This window comes from Pteropus vampyrus, unplaced genomic scaffold (genome assembly GCF_000151845.1).
Source record: "Pteropus vampyrus isolate Shadow unplaced genomic scaffold, Pvam_2.0 Scaffold3, whole genome shotgun sequence".
Lineage (NCBI taxonomy): Eukaryota > Metazoa > Chordata > Mammalia > Chiroptera > Pteropodidae > Pteropus > Pteropus vampyrus.
The window spans coordinates 4,718,488-4,737,769 of NW_011888784.1; the positions used below are offsets into that span (position 1 = coordinate 4,718,488).

At 50.8% G+C, this 19,282-nt stretch overlaps 1 protein-coding gene across 2 annotated transcripts in view; it reads left to right on the top strand.

The window, feature by feature from the left end:
• The window catches only part of ZBTB7C (zinc finger and BTB domain containing 7C), a 275,712-nt gene that overhangs the window by 175,688 nt on the left and 80,742 nt on the right, over positions 1-19,282 (top strand). The window contains exon 1 of one of the 2 annotated variants that reach the window (XM_011360918.1): positions 4,609-4,944. The exons of the other annotated variant lie outside the window; for it this stretch is intronic. The gene's annotated coding sequence lies outside the window, so the exon portion shown is untranslated. Of the gene's footprint in view, positions 1-4,608; positions 4,945-19,282 lie in introns of those variants that run through there. 2 annotated transcript variants of the gene reach the window in all.

Here is a 19,282-nt window from a genome sequence, read left to right on the forward strand (position 1 = left end):
GGCCAACTAGGATAACGAGTTGAGAATGCCACGAAGGCACTGCACGCATAGGTCAGGCCCTCAGACCTGGTGCACTGGGCGAACAGGGCTGTTGGGGTGGAAACCCCCAGTGAAATCAACCTTGACTTGGTCTTGTGCTCCTTCTGTCCTAGGTAGACACTGCTTTCTCTGGACATGCCTCAGTTTCCACGCTGGTATGGCAGTGGATGCCGTGGGGCTGGTCATGGCCCTGAGAATGCCTCAGTCCTTACAAGGTGATTTGTCCAAAAGGGCAGCAGGGCTGACAACAGAAGCAAAGGCTTCTCAAAGCCATCTTAAGTGCATCACGGCCAGGATTCTCTTCTTGCTGGTTTAGTGGCACCTGCAAATTCTTAGAGAATGAAGGCCAACCTGACTGCATGGCATCAGACCTGGCAGGGCTCTTGGTCATTTACAGAGGGCTGGGACTCCCTGTTTACAGAGGACAAAGCTGAGGATCTGGTAGGGCATGGGACATCTCCAAGGACACAGTCCACCAGTGGTAGAGCAAGACTAGATCCATTCTTCCTGTCTCCAAGATCGGGGGTTCTTTCAACAAACCTTTGTTTCCCACCTATTTGCCGGGGGCCTACTGTGTGTATCAGATACACGCAGTGAAAAAGACACACTAGGTCCTTGTCCACAAACAGCCTCTATTCTAGTGGGAGAGACAGTCAAAAAATCATTCGACATAAGCATACAGTTAAATAAAAGTATGCGAGTTGCACGAGAGTTTTGATTAAGGGTCTGGAGTAAGTAATGGTTGAGGGGGCAGAGAGGTTCCTAGTTTATCTGTGGTGGTCAAGGAAGGCTTCTCTGAGGAAGTAACATTTCTGCAAAACCTGAAGTAGGGGGAGAGCATGCCAGGCCAAGGAATCCACTCATGAAAAGTTCCACAACAGGAAAGAGAAGGAACCCTGAGTGTCTGCCTGTGACTGGAGGGTGGGGACATGTCGGAGGCCGGGGTGAATGTGCAGAGAGAAGTAGGAATTTTGCTGTGCCTCGTAGGCCATGGTAAACACTTCGGATTGCATTTTAAGTGCCCTGCAACACAACTAAATGCATGTGTTAAGAAGATTCCTTGGGCAGCCATGTGACTGGGCTGAGGAGCAGGTCAGGAATGGGAGCAGGGGGACCCATTGGGAGGTCCCTGCAGAAGTCAAGGTGAAAGGGGGTGGTGGCTCAGCCTAGGGCAGCGGTGGAGGAGGTGGCAGGAAGAGGGCGGATTGGAGATCTATTTTAGAGATAGTCTAGCAGATGGATGGATTGGCTGGGAAAGGAGAGGGAGGCAGCAAGGGTGACTCTGAGTTTCCGGCTTGAGTAACACTCAAACCCAGTTTGCGTTCTCTAGGGAAGACTTGTTCTAGTGCTTTACCAAATTCCAACCTCATCTCTGCCTCCTCCTGGCTAATAATAGCCTCTTGGTTCAGCGGCAGTCATTATCCTGCCTGTTCAGCAGGTGGAGAAACTGAGGCACACATTGTCAAAGTAAATTGCTCCTTAGAGAACCAATTTTAGGAACTAGACAAACCCCGGGGACAATTTTTGGGCACTAGAGTCCTAAAGACCCAAGTGTTATGTCCACTTTTATGATTTATCAAGCCTGTGTCCTTGAACAAATGATAAGACCCCTCTGAGCCCATTTCCTCAGAAAACAGATAAATAAGAGAATCTACCTCATGGGATGGTTGCAAGGATTAAGTGAGGGGTGGACCCTCAATAGCTATTGGTTATTACTATTTCTAGACTGTACGGATCATCTCTGCATCCACCTCCTGATATAGGTATGTACATTCGGGATGTATGTATGCGCTCGTACAGAGTCATCCGTGTGCCTACATCACAGCTGATGCCCAGGTGCCACTAAGGTTTCAGGTGAAGACAGTAGCAGATTTGCTCGCTGTGTTTCTGTTGAGCTTCTGAGCCAGGCCTGGTGGTTGGAGTGGGAGCTTTCATCCTTCCTGGAACACGAGTGAGTTGTGGGTTTGGAGGCAGATGTGAAAAGCGAGGAGTCTGTAAGCCAGCTTGTTTCCCAGTGCTCTGAGTGACCTGACCCAGGAATGGCGGTGGGGCAGGAAGGAGCGGGGAGAGGAGGGTGAGTAAGAGGGAGTAGGCCAAAGAGGGCCTAGGAAGGGACCACATTCCAAAAGGAAATGCACAATAACAGATCTAGAGTCTGGCCTGCCCAAAGCCCCTTCTGCTTTGGAAGCCTCTCTCAGTCCCTTGTCTTCACTCCACCCCTCCGAGATTCCTTTATGGTCCTTTTCCCAGGAGGAAGCTGGCCTGGGGTAAGGGGGCGGCTGAGAACAGGAAGGTGAAGCTGGAGGGTTGCTGGGGCAGTGTTCCCCATTTATTGCCCAGAGACTTTCTGAAGGGTGTGTCCCAACAGGGCACACACACACAGTGATTAAGGGGGAGGGAGGAATGACATTCACTGTCCACTGCGGGACCCAGCAGTGGGCTGGACAGTGGCCAGCTCTCCCCAGGCTCTTGGCTGCAATATCATCAGCCCTGGCACCAACCACTGGCCTACTCAGACACTCCTTCAGATCCAGGGGTTGGAGCCCCACTAGGAGGGGCCGCCTGGGGGCAGGCTGGGCTAGGCAGTGTAACTCTTCCCAACCCCTCCCTACAGCCTCCCTCCTCCACCATCCCCTCTGCCCACATCCAGCTCCAGCTGGGTTTGAAAGAGGTGTTCCAATCCTCCCTCCCTCTTAAGAACGCCTTGCCCTGCATTCTCTCCTTTCAGCCAGAAGCCGCATTAATAAACTGGTTCCACCCTGTAGACCCCAGCCTGATGCTTTATCCATTGGGACAACCCTCTAAATCAGACCAGCTGCCCCCCACCCCCCGCCAGCCTTTACTCCCTGCACCTGACATGCCCTCCTGCTCACAGCAGCACAAACACCCAGGTCTGTCTAGCCCACCTCCTGGAGCTGTCTCCAGATGAGCCTTTGTCTTCATTATTGCTCTTGGCTCCTTGTCTGCTCTGCAAAATGAGCACCCTGTTCCTTAATGGACCCTGCACAATGCTATATGTACCCTGCCCCACGCTGATCAACCCACTGTGCTTTATCTCCCCACTGACTCCAAGGGAGGCACCCCACTGCACCTACCCCACCCACCTCCACCCACACCATTGAGGCAAACCCCCATGGTGTACAACAAATACTTCTGGATTGATACTGACTCCATCCAGGTCATATGTTGGCACCTTTACCTGCCTGGTCTGGGAGTGGAGTGTGAAGTTACGCTTGATTGGATGTTTAATTAGTGACTTTGTGAACAAAGAGATTCGACTTTTCATTCTTTGGCTTGGGTGTTCCGGGAGTATGTGGCTTGATAAAAAGCTATGGAGTCATCCAATCTTGGAAACTGTCCACCTGTTCTGATTAAGCGCCTCCCCTTCTAACCTTCAGTGCCTGATTCCCTGACTTAGCACCTCCCCTTCTCCATCCTCCCTGGCTCAGAACCTCTCTATCCCCTCATGCTGACGTCCATGGCCCTCCCACCATAGTAAGGAGGGGCTGATGAATTTATTCTGGCCTCTGTGGAAACTCCCACTCCCTCTTACCCCCTCAATTTTGCCTGCCTGGTGCAGGTACTGTGCAGGGCATGCCCCACGAAGGAATGAATCACTAACACTGAGATTTCAGGCAGGGGGCACCTGTTAGAGGAGACATTTTAGCCTGAAACATCATCCTGGGGTTCCGCAAATCAGAGTCCTGTCCTTGACCTTCAGGGACTGACGGACCTTTGAGACTTACCACTGGCTGTGGGGTGCCTTAAGCCTCGGGGCCTGCCCCTGGACGAGTGGCAGAGGCTGCAGAGTGCCAAGCCCCTCATTGGCCTCATTTGATTTGTGCTGATTCTCTGTGGTGCAAGGGACAGCTGGTCACCAGAGAAGAAGGGCTCCCCCTGGGTCCTCCCTCGTTTCTGCGAAGGTCAGTTCCAGGAGAGAGAGAACTGGCAGCAACTGGAGCCCCCTCTGGCAGTTTTCCAAAAGGCCATGGTGTGGGGCTTTAAGGAACAGCTTGGGAGAGGGTGCTCTGGCCACAGCTCTCTGTGACTGGCCGTTGGCCCACCCCAGATGTGGACTGTTGGATCTCTGGCTGGCATTTCTGAGTCAGTCTTAGAACCAAGACAAAGCAAAGGAGAGCCTGTATGATTTGTGGGTTTGCTGTGAGAGGAGTGTCAGTGGGGGTCCCCACCTCAAGCCTCAAGAGTCCATCTGGGCCAAGTCTTGCCGGGCAACCCGGCTGGAGAGGGCTGGGGTCTGGTGCTTACCTCCTGCATGTCCCTCTCTTTCACTTGCCACCTGAATGCTTCTTGTACAGTGTTTGATTTGGTTAAGTTACACTCACGACCCTTTAAGGAGAAAACGTAATTCTAGTAATTTTATTGGGCTCAGGTTTCAGGGAAATGGAAATAAAATTGCCTCTAAAAATAAAAGACACACAGAATTGAATGAAACAATAATAATAAGCCGCTCTGATTTGAGAAAAATGGTAAGGCATTTTGTGAAATACAGAAAAAGTAAATAAACGAAGAGACCCAGGAGAAAAGGGGCGGTCGGGGGGAGGGCAGGAATCCTTCACTACCCTTGCTTTCATTTCAGCTTTACTTTTAGAAAGAGCTTAATTTGCGTGTCATAATGAGGCAAAATTGGTCCTTGTCCCGCGCTCAACAGTACAGGTGGACGAAAGGGGCTGTGTGCCAAATACTTCTGGTTGGAGGGAGGGGTGGGAGTGCTTTCTCAAAACCACTCCTGGAATGGCTTAACTCGCCCAGCACAAATCAATGACAACCTCTCGCCGGCTGCGGCAGGCTCCCCTGAGCAGCGCTGCCGCGTGGAGCCCCAGCCTGGGTTCTGGCGGCGCTCAGGACACCGCCCGGGCACGAGCGCGGCGTCTCCGGGGCGGCCAGGTGGGTCTGCGTCGGCATCGGCCGCGAGCCGGGTGCGATCTGGGCTCGGGGGAACCAGGCAGCCCAGCCGCGGGGCGAGGGTGGGGAGGAAGCCCTTAGGGGCGTCGGGGAAAGCTGTGGGCATTCTCGTTCCGCGCAGCCAGGACCCTCTGGCTCCGGGCAGCGGCTCCGACTGGCGCTCGCTGGTCGTGAGTGGCGGCGTCTGCAAGAAATTTCAAACCAGTGCCTGAGCTGGAGCCCGGCGTGCTGGGGACCCGGGGCCGGAGCCCCCGAGCTGACGGAGAAGCGCACGGCCGCGTACCTCCCAGCGAAATGCGAGAAAGAATCTGGAACTCTGCATAAAGCAACTCTCCCCGCTTTCTCATTGCCCGTGCGTGGCCCCTCGCGGGCAGGCTTCGGGGGGCGGAGGAGAGGGGACGGTGAGGAGTGCGGCGGCGGGGGGGGGGCCCTCTGGAACGCAGTGGTTGGTATACATTGTCAGTTTGAATTTCCTAAAAAGCTTGGTTCTCCCCAGCGTCAGATGCGAAACTTGTGGGGGGGGGGAGGGAGTGGGGGACGGGGGACAAAAGCCATGGCAACCGATGGCACAAGCAGAAGTCCAGACAGGGGCAGAAATTAACAGAGGGATCGGCGGAAGTCTCTCTCCGCGAACCGAAGGGAGTCGGGTCTCAGTCCGCGGGCGCGAATCGCGGGCGGAGCTGGATGGGTGAGGGACCCCTCGCTGTGCTCCAAACCCGGCATTGGTGGGCGGGGACAACTCCCTCCAGGCGGTCCAGTCAAGCTGGGGTCTCGGGGCTCTCAGGGTGGCCTTGGGGGCAAAGGGATGGGGCAGGGACAGGTTCCGTGCGCCCCCACCGCCGCGTCACCCTCTCGAGCGCCTGGTTCCCTGCAGGCGGGTTTAGCCGCTGCGGGGCTGGCCTGGGAAGGACTCAGGAAAGAGCTCGAACTCCCTCACACCCCCCTGCTGGGGCAGTTGTCTCCACGCCGTGCTGAGGGCTCCAGGAGGTGTGTGGGGAGGTTGAGGGGGGGCGTCCGGTTCGGTCGTTCCAGTCTCTGGCTCCCATTGTATCGGCTGGGGGCCGGTGGGCGGGGAACCGCTGCCGTCTTTCGCTTAACCCCTGGTACTGGACTCTGCGCTGGAGGCAGCCCCTTTCCCACAATTCATTGGCTGACTGGTGGCATACCCCTTCCAAGCCTTACCAAATGCAGAATTTTGAAAATATAAAAGAGGTGGTTGAAACAATCGGGCAGTTTTCTCCAGGTTCTATAGACGATTTCGTGGAAGGGAGGGGAAACGAGGGCAAAGGCTCTGCCAGGTTCAAGTTTCAGCTCCACTCCTTCACCCAGTTAAGTCTTCAGGGGATTAGAGGGGTTCAGGAACCTCCTTTGACTAGATCTCCAGGAAAGGAAAGTAGCCTGGGTGCCACCCTCTCGCCTTAAGGCCCACCCTGGGCTGAAAAAGAAAAGAAACTTACCCTCCCAAAGAACCACTGGGCTCAGCCTATGCTCCGACTCTCTGAGCACAGTGTCTAGGACTGTTTCCCAGGCTTTCCCAAACCACCACGCTAAGGACCATAAAAGGGCAGCCACTACCATCCCTCATCATCTCCATTTTACAGATGAGGGACTGAGGTCCAGGGGGCCAGACCAGTCCAGTGCTGCTTACACGGGGTGGAGGAGGGGGGCGCCATGGGGCGCCAGTGCCACAGGACCCTGGGACCACCAGCTTGGGTTCCAGGACTTCATGAAATAGGTAGATTTGAACTCCACTCAGCACCTTCTGAGACCTATGGGGAGATACAAAGAGGACTCCGGCTTGAGCCACCACGGAGGGGCATCCAGCATAAATAGATGAGGCTTTTACAGAACAGGCCAAAACCTAGGAAGCAAGTAGGACATACTCGACAGACTGCTGGGAGAGCCACTTTGGGATCTGAGAACAGGCACTTTGGGGGCTAGAGAGGTTAAGAAAGGCTTTAAATAGGAGGTGGCACTGGGGCAGGACCTTAAAGGAGGAAGAACTGAAGAGCAAAGGCCTGGGGGTTGCAGAACTAGAGGCTTAACCTGCTGTGTCAGTGCTGGAGGATAAACCGGAGAGGGGATGGGCAGGGAGGAAAGGGACGGGACATTCAGAGGTGACCTACCCTGTGCCAGACACTGGGCTTGTCATATATTATCTCCTCTAACCCGTATAAGCCATCAGATAGGAATCATTAGCCCCACTTTGCAGATGAAGGAGGCTCAACACAGTTAAATACGTTGCCAGCTAGTTAGTGACAGCCTCGAATCAAAGCTACCCATTATATCACACATCTTTTAGAATCTTACATTTTAATTGGAGACAGGAATCACCTGGTATTATTATAGCACAACACAAAATAGTATGTAAGTGTTACCCATAATATTAACCTTTTTGAACCCCAGTTTCTTTTCTATCAATCATTTATTCAACAATGATTGTACTGTCTAATGTGTGATTCCAGGCACCATACTTAGTGCTGGGCATACATCAGTAAGTGAAGACAGACCTGGTCCCTGGCCTCTGTGATTGGGAACAGTAATAGCAATAGTATGTCCCTCAATGCATTTTGAGTGAATGAAATGAGACAATATGTGAGAACATGCTACAGAAGCATTGCCATGAAGGAGAAGCAGCAAGAGGCCTGGATGAAGAGGAGGGGTGAGCAGTTGGAACTGTGAGCTGTTCCCATGCTACAGTCATAGGGACCCATCCCTGGCTCAAGCGGATGCTGTGGAGTGCACACAGTGCCCATGAAGCTGTTTGAGCCCTTGTTGTTCAGGTTATCGGTTTAAGATTGTGAGTTCCAAGATCGGCCTTTAGTTTTGGTGAATACCAGCTGGAGATGACAAGAGCCTGGTGCAGCCTCAGAGAGGTAGGCCTCTCTCTGGAGCAGTACCAGCCAGGCTGATACTAAGGATCACCCTCCTGATGTATTTTTCAGTGGCCATGATGGCACTTGCCACACTCATAGGTCTGGAGCTGAATCTCCAAGCCTCTCATCCTACCATTGAGGAAGCTTGTCCATCTTCACGGAACTTGGTAGAAAAGCCAGTTCCAGAATCCAGGTCTCTTGGCTGTCCCTACAGTTCTCAGAGCAGCTCACACTGTCCTGCTAGCACGGTTTAGGGCTCAACTGAAAAGTCGACGCTCCATCACTTATATTTCCACTTACAATGCCATTTCCCAATGCTCCTGTCCATCTCCAGTTGGGCTGACCTGACGTATCATATCCATCCTAATAAAATGGTGTCGGAGGGATCTTTCAGACAGAGCCGCCGTAAATATTCTGGGACATTTGGCCTGTTAACTCTCCTTCTGTCCTGAATGGTGTAATAGGTGTAAGATAACTACCTCTAAAATTAACTATCACTTTGGTGAGGAAGGGGCACTGATAAATCTTGCCTTGAAGCTAAGCCTATCTAAGTGGTGCTCTGGCGCCTTCCTTGTTCAGAATTGATACCAACTCTTTCAGGGAGGACAGTTTTCCTTCTTCCTTTAAAAAAAAAAAAAAAAAAATTCTTGGTCTGAGGTCACAAGATCACATTGCATTTTGTTTTGATGTCATGGTGCCAGAATAAAGGCGTTTTTCTGCCAAAATTATCAGCCTGATAGGAGCTGTGAGCAGCCACCTGGCTGTCCCGTGTTTACAGCAATGGCACAGGTGTATAATTGCATGGGGATGTTTGTGTGCTCAGGTCTTGCTCAGCCGTGCAGCCCTACAGGTTGGGCCAGGGAGGGAGCTGTTCAGTTTATTTTCCTTTGGCTGGAAACTGTGGAGATGAATAGAGGGAGGGGAATCTGGGGTTGAGAGATTATTGCCAAGAGCAATTTGGAGTCTCCTACATATTAGTCAGAGATTTTGTTTTTCCTTTCTGGAGCCGCCCGCCTCATAGTAACTTCCACGAAGGATATTTTCCATCTTCACATGTGTGTGTGCATGTGTGCGCGCTTGTTAGTTTTTGTGTTGATTTTTAACTTGCCGAACTTCTCATGACTTAGCAAAAACAAATAGCTTGGGGAATGGGGTGATGAAACAGTCCTTTTATACAATACATTCTGCAGGTCATTGCTTAATAAATTTGAATACTAATAGACCCCGAAGTACCATGATGGAGTGAGATGAGTAATTCCTTCGAAGGGAGAGTTGATCTCCAGTGGATGACTTTCAAAACTGCAGCGTAGTTTAACTTTCCCTCTGCACCTCTTGAGTCTTTGCTTAGAAAAAGAGGAATGTGTGCTCTCTTCTGTCGTCCTTCCTTTTATTCCATTTGGGAGGCCCTTTCCCTGGAGCCCTGCTTGGAAGGGGCCCATCCAGAGTGGGCCTCCTTCTCTCTCTGCAGTCCTGCACCTCTCCCTTGGGGTACGGGCTCTTCCCCAGTGGTGACCTGGCTCAGGGCCGCATGGGGTACAAAATAAGAAAGCTGGCATGACCGAAGCCTGTCTTTCCTCGGGTAGGAACCTGGGGCAGGTTGTTTTTCTTCAGTCAAGAAGTAAATCCATCCTCTGAACAAATTGAGTTGGGGCAACACTGAGACTCTGAACTGGAAAACTGCCTAATCATAGAGTACACGGTCTACGTCGGCTTTTTCAAATTAGATACAAACCAGAAGTAAATGTACATATGACCGTCCCAAATGATAGCATGGAACTGAACCCGGCCTTCTGGAATATTCTGCCTCTCCTACACACACATCCTTGCACGCATATACCTGGGGCTCTTGCTTTTCTGGCTGTCCATTTCATAGCATATATCAGTGCTTCATTCATTTTTATATTTGAATAATATTCCTTGTATGGCTGTATTACATTTTACTATCGATATCAGTTCATGGATGTTTGAGTTATTTCCTTGTTTGGCTCTTCTAAAAAATGCTGCCATGAACATTCCTGTGTAAGTTTACATGGATATATACCTAGGAGTGGAATTGCTGTGTTGTATGGTAACTCTAGATTTTACCATTTGGGAAAACTGCCAGACTGGTTTTCATAGTGCCTGTTCCATTTTACATTCCCATCAGCAGCGTATGAGAATTCTAGTTTCTCAACATCTTCGCCAATACCTGTTGACCGTAGCCACCTATTTTCTAAAGGTTTAGATGCTCAAGGAAGCAACACCAGGAAATATCTTGGATCAGTCACCTTGCATGCCATACCTATGGTAAGAGCCAGTTTGACTTCCTAATCTACATTTTGGCGTTTCCTCTGCAAGTCCCAGGACTCTCACTGGGTTTTCCCTATAAGTCTCTATAGGCAAGTACAGGGTCCTACGGTATGACACAGGGGTTGCTGCTTTCATGACATCTTCCCAAGGAATGCTCAGATGCTCCAGAGATGGCAGTGGGGACCACTCCCCTCAGCCCCCCTCTATCCAGATGCAGGCCCTGGGAGGGAAAAAAATAACCTACAGGAAAATGAATGTGACATTCTTAAACACACTGTTCAAAATTTGGAGCTTTGAGTGGAGACTTGACTAAGATCCTAACCTTCTCATTCCCGTAAATCACCCCAAGAAAGCTGTTGGAGAGTCCTGACACCTTAGCCAGGTAGCAGCTGGGCAATGTAAGGCCACCTCATCTGTTTCTTGTTGGGGCCTCGAGCTGCTGGCAAGATCCATTGATTCATCCAAAATTGCTTGGTGTTCCATTTTACACTGGTATTTCAACTCCATGATGAAATAATTTTATCCCATTGTTATATCTGCGGGACTGACTGGGCTAACACTCTTAAAGATAAATTGGAACCAAGTGGAATGGGGAGACTCACCAAGCTTGAAAGACTGTGAAAGATTACAAGAAATTACCCCTTTATCAGAACATGCTGAAGTCTCGGTCAGTGGCCATTCTGTGGCATCATGTTCAATATAAACAAACCTCAGTACCAGAAACCAATTCCAATAGCTTCTTAGAAGTCATTGTCATAGAATTTGGCCTATATGACCCCAAGAGGAGCTGACATTAGGCTCTGCTACTAATTTACTCTTCACTTTCAAACTAGTGTTTCATCCAGCAATTTCTAAGCCTGACTACAGGTTGTAATCTCACCTGTGAAACCTTTTGAAAGATTACAGGTGCCCGAAGTCCATCCAAGAAGTACTGAAGTATAATCTCAGGGGAGGAGACCAGGTGTCAGAGATGGTTGTAATGAAGTCTGAGAACACAGGTTGACCTCTCTGGGCCTCAGTTTCCTTATTGAGAAGTTGGATTAGATTGATGTTCTCCCAAGGGATTCATTCAGCCGATTCAAGCAGAACAGTTCTGTGTGGGTCTGTTTTCACACAGAATTTTATTTGTACAAAATAAATTTGGCTTCTGCCACTGGAAAAAAATCAGAGAGCCCTACTGATGGTATCTGAAGTTCAGCTATGACAATTCTGAGTATTATAGTCTCAGAGGACAATTGTCTCAACTTCTTGGAGGATGATTTAGCAGGAGTCATACAGATGGCAGTGACTTGATAATGGAGTCACACTTTTTGAGGGCAGGACCTATGCTGCCCTGGCTGGCACAACACAACTGTGATGTGGTAGAATTTGACTTGTCACCCTTTCTTCTCCCAACCCCTTGGTGGCATTTCTACCTACTTCTCTTGGAGCACCCTGCATTTTCCTCTCATTCTTCTACTACTATTTCTAATAGTAGCCCAGAATGTCATTCGTTTATTCATCCATCCATCCATCCATCCATTCATTTATTTATTCATCCATTTAACCAACTCTTCCCTAACACCTCTTATAAAGGACAAATTGACGACTAACACTCCATTCCTATCCTCAAATAATGTACCAGCACATTTTAACAAGAGAGGCAGCCAGCCTGAGGCTAATCCCTAGAGGTGCAATTTCAAGGCTCCTTGATTTAAATGGAGGAGTTTGAAGAGACCTGAATTCATGGTCTCTGCTCCCCCATCACCCCCCACTGGGGCTCTGCCCTCAGCAGGCTGCTCAGAAAATGTTTCCATCATCCTTGGTCTCAGCCAGAGCTTTGCCCTCCTCAACCCCACCTGCTAGGGAGCAGGAGGGCAGAGCAGGGAGGGAGGGCAGATTTATTCAGAGATCTGAGCTTCACGCTCCAGCCCTTGGCTCCCACCCCATAACCCTGACTAGACAATTCACAGGACAGCTGCACTCTAAGGACTGAAATAATCACTGTTTATTAAAGCTGTTGGACAGAGGGAGAGCGGGGTGGAGGAGGGAAAGTAGGGTCGCATTTCTGCCTTCCAACAAGAGAGGCCAGGTGAGGCCCAGCAAGCTCTCCCTCCCTTCCTGGTGAATGCACACACGATGACATTAGAGCTGCTGCTTTGGGGTGTTTTGAGAGATTTTTTTTTTAATGAAGGAAGAACCTTGAAGGTTCATTTGTATAGGGATTAATGTCTCTGTGGCCTGGACCTGCACTGAAGGAGAAATTCTAGAAGGGTAGAAGTTGCAATAAAAGGAAACGGGCTTGATCTGCCTCGCATGGATCAGTGAGGCCCCCTCTTTTGGCGGTTCAGAAGGGAACAGGTTTGGGGTGGATTTCTGGACATCGCTGTGCTTCCCTTTGGTGTAGGTGGGTGTGTCCTCAGTGAATACTCTGCTCTAAGAACATTTACTGCCTAACCCTTGGGGCTCTAACCAGGTGACAGGGACACCTGGGAAATTATGGGCCCCCCTGAGTAAGTCTTCAACCTCTAGTTTTTTCATACTCCCGTTTGGTATTTTGTGGAGGGCAGCAAAACAGACATTTATAGTACTCTTTTTTTCCATGGTACTTTCATGCTGTTCTTTGGCTCAAATTCCTCTGGGCCCTGCCCGTCCAGGATCCTTCTGTGTTCCAAAATCACCTGCCTCCCCAAGCTCTTAGCAACCGTCCCTTCAAACCTCCTGCTTCGTCCTCTCTTTCTGACGATCCAACCTAGTTATTAGAAGAAAGCCAGTTCTTTATGTTAATTCACATTAAGGTGTGGAAGACACCGACTACCATGTTATCTGCTTTGCGCGGTGTCTGTCTTCAAAAGAGGAGGCTTATCAGCACACATTTCTAATGGTGAGACTTCATGCAGGAGGAGAAAGTAAATTAAATCACTCTAGGTAGAGTGTGGGGGCAGTTTGGGAGGGCATGGGGGCCTCCTAGAACCACTTTGATCAAGCACGTTGGTGCCTGCTTGTGAGACCTGGGTACAGAATTGGCCAGGGTTGGGGGGATGAGTTGAGAGGAGGGTGAATGAGGGCGCCTTAGGGAGGACCGTCAGTTGGGGTGCATTGCAGGCCAACCAGAGGCTTTGAAAGGATGATCTTGACTAAACAGACCTGAGGTTGTGTTTGCAGTTGGGAAACTAATGAAGTAAATACGAAGATGGAGCTTGAGGGGTGCTCCAGAGGACGTGGGCCTTGGGGCTGTGGGCCCCTCGGCTGGGCGGGCAGCCCCTGGCTGGCCCTCATGCACACCCACTGTGGGTTCTCAGCTCCACTGCCTCCGCCTCCCTGCCTTTTTCTGTCAGGGCTCCCTGCTGAGAGGCGCTTCTCTACACCATCCCACCCCCCAACCTCCCCCACTCCTGTGGTGCACCCTCTGAATGAACCTAGCCTTCAGCTCTTGGAAGCCTTTCCAATAACATGGTGGTGAACTTTTAGCAAACCCAGGCAGAGGAGAGGGGCTGAGTGTCAGCCAACCCTGAGCCCATGCTGGGATGAAAGGCCAGGCCAAGTGAGCCTCATTTGGGGGAGCCAGGAGAAGATGGGTAAGGCCCTGGGAGGAGAGATGCTGGCCCGTAGGGCCTTCCTTGCAGCCAGTTGGGGCAATCGCAGGTGCCTTGTCCGCAAGTACAGAGGCAGCCCTTCCCGGCCCCCGCTGTCCAAAGTTAACTGTTTATCCAGTTAAGACCAGAACTTGAAATAAAGCAAGATTCTATGGATTCAAGTGTTACACTCAGCCAAGTGGTCTGGAAAGATGGTGCTGTTCAGAGAAGCTTCACGGAGGTGATCCGAGTTGAAACTGAAGGCAAGCAGCATGGCACAGCCTCTTAGCACAGAGGCTCTGGAATCAGGTTGGGGGTTCGAGTCTCAGCTCTGTCATTTACAGGCTCTGTGGCCCTGGGCTAGTTACTTAAGCTCTCCGTGCTGCAGTTTCCTTATTTGTAAAATGGGGATGAAACCTCATAGAGTTGCTGCGAGGACTGAATGAGAGAACCCCTCTGTGCCGAGCCTGTAAGTGTTGGCCTTTGCCATTTGGACAGGACAAATTGTGATGCATCACGATGGCCCATTCCAAGCAGATGTCCCCAGGTAACACGAAACTGGATGGGGACATTAACTTGGCCAGGATCTCCCCCGGGGGCCAAAACTATCAGAATTTTATAAATAAGCTGAGTAGCACCCTGTGGAAAGCAATGGAGGCGCAAATCCACAATCAATTTTAGGTGGCTCAATTTAAGAGCTGCTGGTGGTCACACAGGCAGGGCTGGGTCTGAGCCCTGCCCTGATGAGGACAGAGGGGGTCAGCAGACCAGGCCCCAGGTATCAGGGGGTAGATTAAAGATACAGTTATTCTAGTGTATTTAATAAGAAACTCCTTAGACCTGTCTATGACAAAATCCTGGCCTGCTCTTAGACTAAGTCAACTTATCAGTGATAGTGAAGGATTATCATATTCAAAGTAATTATTACCAGGTACCGAACCAGAGCAGGTAATAACGGAGGAAGAGAGGGAAATCAGCATGAGAGGCAATAAAGGAAATAGAAAACGTCTGCATGTAAGCTTTTAAATGGTGTCCTTTGAGGAGATCAAATGTTATAAAAAGGATGCATCACCAAGGCACTGGCCAAGTTTGCAGAGCTGCCCAGAGCGTTCTCGTGGCGGCCCTGCTTTGGGCACCACCCTTCCAAGATCGCTTGCCCGAAGCACAATGAAGGAAGAGTTCTCCAAGTTGCAAATTCTTAGAATGCACTGCTGGCTCCTACAGTGCAGCCACACCACACCAGAAGGACATCGGCTGGACAGTGTCCCCTACGGCCGTCTCGGCAGGGCCAGTGCCCTGGATGGCCTAGTCCTCTGGACCATCTAACAAGGGGACAGGCAGACAACGTCAGGGCATCAGAAGGGCCTCCTCCTCAAAAAGTTCTTCTCCTCGGATGGGTGGCGGAGCCAGAATATGGGTCTGGCTACCCTCAAGACCACACTCTGGCCATGGTGCTTGACTGCCTCTCACAGCCATTGAATTGTCCCGGCCAGCCCCTTCCATTATGTTTCCCCAGCCTGCTGGGATCTCAGGACCAGCGTGGAATAATCCTGGAACAAGTTGCCTTGAGTGCCTTTCCCAGGCACAGAGGGCCATCTGTCCTCCCTGGATCAAGGGGTCTCCCCAGCAGGGCAGCTGGCAGCCAGTGGCTCGAGAGGGCAAGAACAGATATAAGGTAGCCAGAGAAACACATCTTTCAGGGCTGGGGAATCTCATTCCTCGGATCACTATCTAGTCCAGAACCGTACTCAGGAGCAAGATCCCTTCTGTGGCTCCCACAGCAGGAGGTGCCGATTGGGTGAGAATCACTCAGACCTGAGTTCCAGTCTCAGCTCATCTGCTTTCCAACTTGGAACTGCTGAGGCTCAGGTTATTCACTTGTACAATGGGAAAATTAGAGCTGCCTTCTGAGCTAATGAAAGAATTAAAAAGATAAATTATATACCATATCCAGCACATATTAACCATAATTCTGAAAATAGTTTTCAACTCAGAGCTTCCCATACAGCAAACCTCTGGGTCCCCACACCCTCCCACCCCAAACCCACCAAGAGCCTCTCCTTCCTCCAGCGGCTCCTGTGTTCTGCTCATGACCATGGCATGTCTCCTGCCACCACTGTGAGAAGCTGAGGGCCTAGATCAGCAACCACTGCTCCTGCCTTGCTTTCACCCTAGATTTCCTCCTGGTTGCCCCCAAGTATAAGTCTTTGCTATTCTCATTAGAGCAGAGGGGCTGGAAAAGAGGGTGATAGTGACTCTTAACACCTTCACATGGGGGGACCCGTTCCTGCCTCCTCCCATCTCCCTTGCCCAAGGGTCTCAGACAGGCAGACAAACTGTAAGCTTTGCTTGGCTCTTCATCAACCCTGCAAAGTTCAGCATTACTAGGTAGAGGTCACCACGCCCCAAAGGAACAGATGCCAATTAAAAGGGCCCAGTTTGCCTGGAGAGTTGGGGAGAAAGTACCCAGCCTGTGATCCCCAGGTCATGGGGGTTAATGTGACAACTGAAATGCTGCCTCACAGACAGCTTTGCCTTAATTGGCATTTTTCCTGGCCGGCTGAGCCCTGCAGGAAAGAAACCATCTCAGTGTCCCCAGGCTACATCACCTCCTGTCCATCAGGGACCCCAGAGCTGAGCATCATACATAAAATATAAGAGAAACCACGCTTCATATCATAAACAAGACTGTAATATGTTTGTGTTTTACAAATTAATTAAAACCTTACGTAGTAATTTCTAAGGAGAACTGTATTTCAAAGATGCATTTGCTGCATTTATTTCTACAGCCACTGTTCTTCCAGCACTTAGAGTCTGTATTACAGACTTAACCCTAGATGTTATTGTAGGGATTATATTCGGTATTCTAGTTCCTGTTTCTCCAAGGCCAGGGGCTCTGGGCAGCTGACTAGGTGGCAGTTTAGTTAGGAGTGCCCTGGGGATCGACTCCTGCAGGAGGCCGATGGAGGGCATGGCAGGGGCAGAGGAGAAGCCGATAATGATGCAGCCTCAGCCAACCGCACAGGGACCCCTGGGGCTGAAACGGCCCCCTCAGGTTTGTCCCATGCCTTCATAGAGCCCGTGATGCCTCAGGCAGTTGATGAATGTGGGTGTCCCTGGATGGGCATGACTTTGGGCCAGGAGACTCAGCAGCCCAGGCAATCCTTGAAGTGCTGACCTCTGACCGCACTTCCAGCGGAAGGGGCCACCAGTCCTTCTTGAAGGAGGACCTGGGTGGGGGTGGCTTATCTCTGTGCCTTCTGCAAGCTGTAAATGGCTCATCTTTCTCATTAGTTTGTAAGCTCCCTGTAGACCTGAGGTAAGTCCCGTAATACATTCTCTGTCTCCCTAGTCCCTAGCATGGAACTGAGCACATAATAGACCATCATAGAGCAGTCTGTGATCCATGTTGAGGTATAGCCACAGGCAGCAGGCTTGCTGAAGGTCTCTGTGCCTGGGGACCAATCACCCAGGCCACAGCTACCAAGAAGGAGATGCTATAGCTCGAGGTGTCAGCCCCTCTGCACAGAGCTCCAGGGACAGGGTCCCCCAGCCCATGGATCCACACCCCTTCCTTCTACAGGGAGTCAGTATTCAGGAAGGACTATTCTAACTTTCTTGGAGGTGGCGATAAGACTATGTGAGTTACATAAGCTCTCATCTCATCTGTCCATTCATCCGTTCATTCACTCATTTACTGAGCACCTCCAATGAAGCTAGCACAGTGCCACAGAGGCACAGGGGTGGACTGTATGTACAGCTGGACAGGAATCCTGGGCTATGAGAACTCCCCACCCTGGAACCTGCCCCCCCCCAGAGAAATATTGCTCATGTTCATTGGACCTCTGGTCCCCACATGCCAGAAGTAGCTGGTTCTCTGCTCTCACTTGGGGTGCCCCTGCTCAGATCCACCCTTGCACTTTGCTGCCCATTTCAGATACTTCACCAGAGCAGGTTGTATTGTGTGAAGTCTGCCTAATGCCCATGCTCCCAACCTCCACCAGCCTCAGCTATCTGGGCCCCCTAGTAGAATGGGCATGGCACCGTGAATGTAATGCCCTCCCCATCCCCCCGACACACACCATGCTCCAGGAGCCATGTGCCTATAAAATAAAGAGAAAACAACCCCTAACTTTTCACAAGAGGAAAAAAATTAGTAATAAGTATAGCCAAAAATAGGAGAATGGTGGTATCCATGATCATAGTATATACCATGGAAAAGACAAATGCAGATGTTGCACAGCAACATGGAAGCGGGTTTATGAAGCACCATTAAAAGAAGAAGCAGAACAAAAACTGCGCTGCCCACACGCTGGGCCTCCACTGGACTATGCTGGCATCACTGTCCATCCGTGTAGACTCCAGTTTCCAAGAGAAATCCCACTTCTCCAGGCTCAGTGATCCCAGCTGCCGGACCCTTGACCTCCCCACCGCACGTGCAAGAAACCTCCAGTTACTGCTGTGAGTCACCAGGCACCTCAGTGTCACCAGGCCCCAAACACAGGCCAGCTCAGACTTAAGTTCTCCGGCCGCTGCTGCTGTGCAGTGAGAAGACCACCTGTCCAGGACCATCCAGAGCCCTCAGGACACCAGAGCCACCGTGCACCCAGCACAGCCCTCTCCCGCTCTCTGCGCCCCCTTCGGCACAAAAGCCTCACAGTCCTCAGCCTCTTCCGTAAGCCCTAATGGCACAGACTCAAACCTGCCTCCACGCCCAGGTGGGGGCTCACGCCATCAGTCTCGCTGTCTCTCCTGCCTGTCCCCGGCCCTGCAAACCAAGCTTTCATCAATCCAAAGCTTCCAGGCGAATTACTGCCCATCAGTTCCACACACAGCTAAGTCCAGAATCCCATTTGTATAAATGAGAACATGTGGAATGACAGCTCACAGGGAACTAAGAAACAGAAACAGGTGTGTCGAAGTGTGAATATGGGGGAGGGATTCTAGCGTGTGCATTTTTAAAATTGCCTTTTCATATCATGATAATATGTGTGTGTATCTTTTTAAGGTGAGCATTAAGCCGATCTTAGAAACAAAAAAAGGAGAGACAGAGCAGTTGTAGGTCATAGAAGATTCAGGATACACAACAAGAGCAGCTGGTGTGTGCTGAGAAGGGACAGCCTCTGGTGACTGTGGAAAGGTATGGGCTGACTGTGAAGATGCAAACACATCGATGCCTAGGAGCTTATGTAATGATTTTGTCACCTGATGGGTGGTCCGCCTTCTCTTTCTCCCACACCCATCATTACCAGGTCACTGTCCAGCTCAGGGCCTGGGTCTCTGTCTCCCAGGGGTAGCTCTCGTTCAACTGCAGTGAAAGACGGAGGATCAGCGCTCCTGGACATGGTTCCGCAGGAAGCAGAGGAGTGGGTAGCTGCCTTCCCTTAGAAGGGCTCCAGGACCAGGGGACAACTCTGGAAGGGCCGTGCCAGCCCAAGAGTCCTGGCAGACTCCTGAGGTGCCCACTTACTCTCCTGGACTTCCTAGACCCAGTCTGCCACCTGCAGCCATGTTCCTTCCTTTTTGAGATAGTGCTCAAACAGGAAAGCTTATGATATGCCTTCTGCAGGCAAGTCAGGAAAGGCCTGGAACTCAGACTCC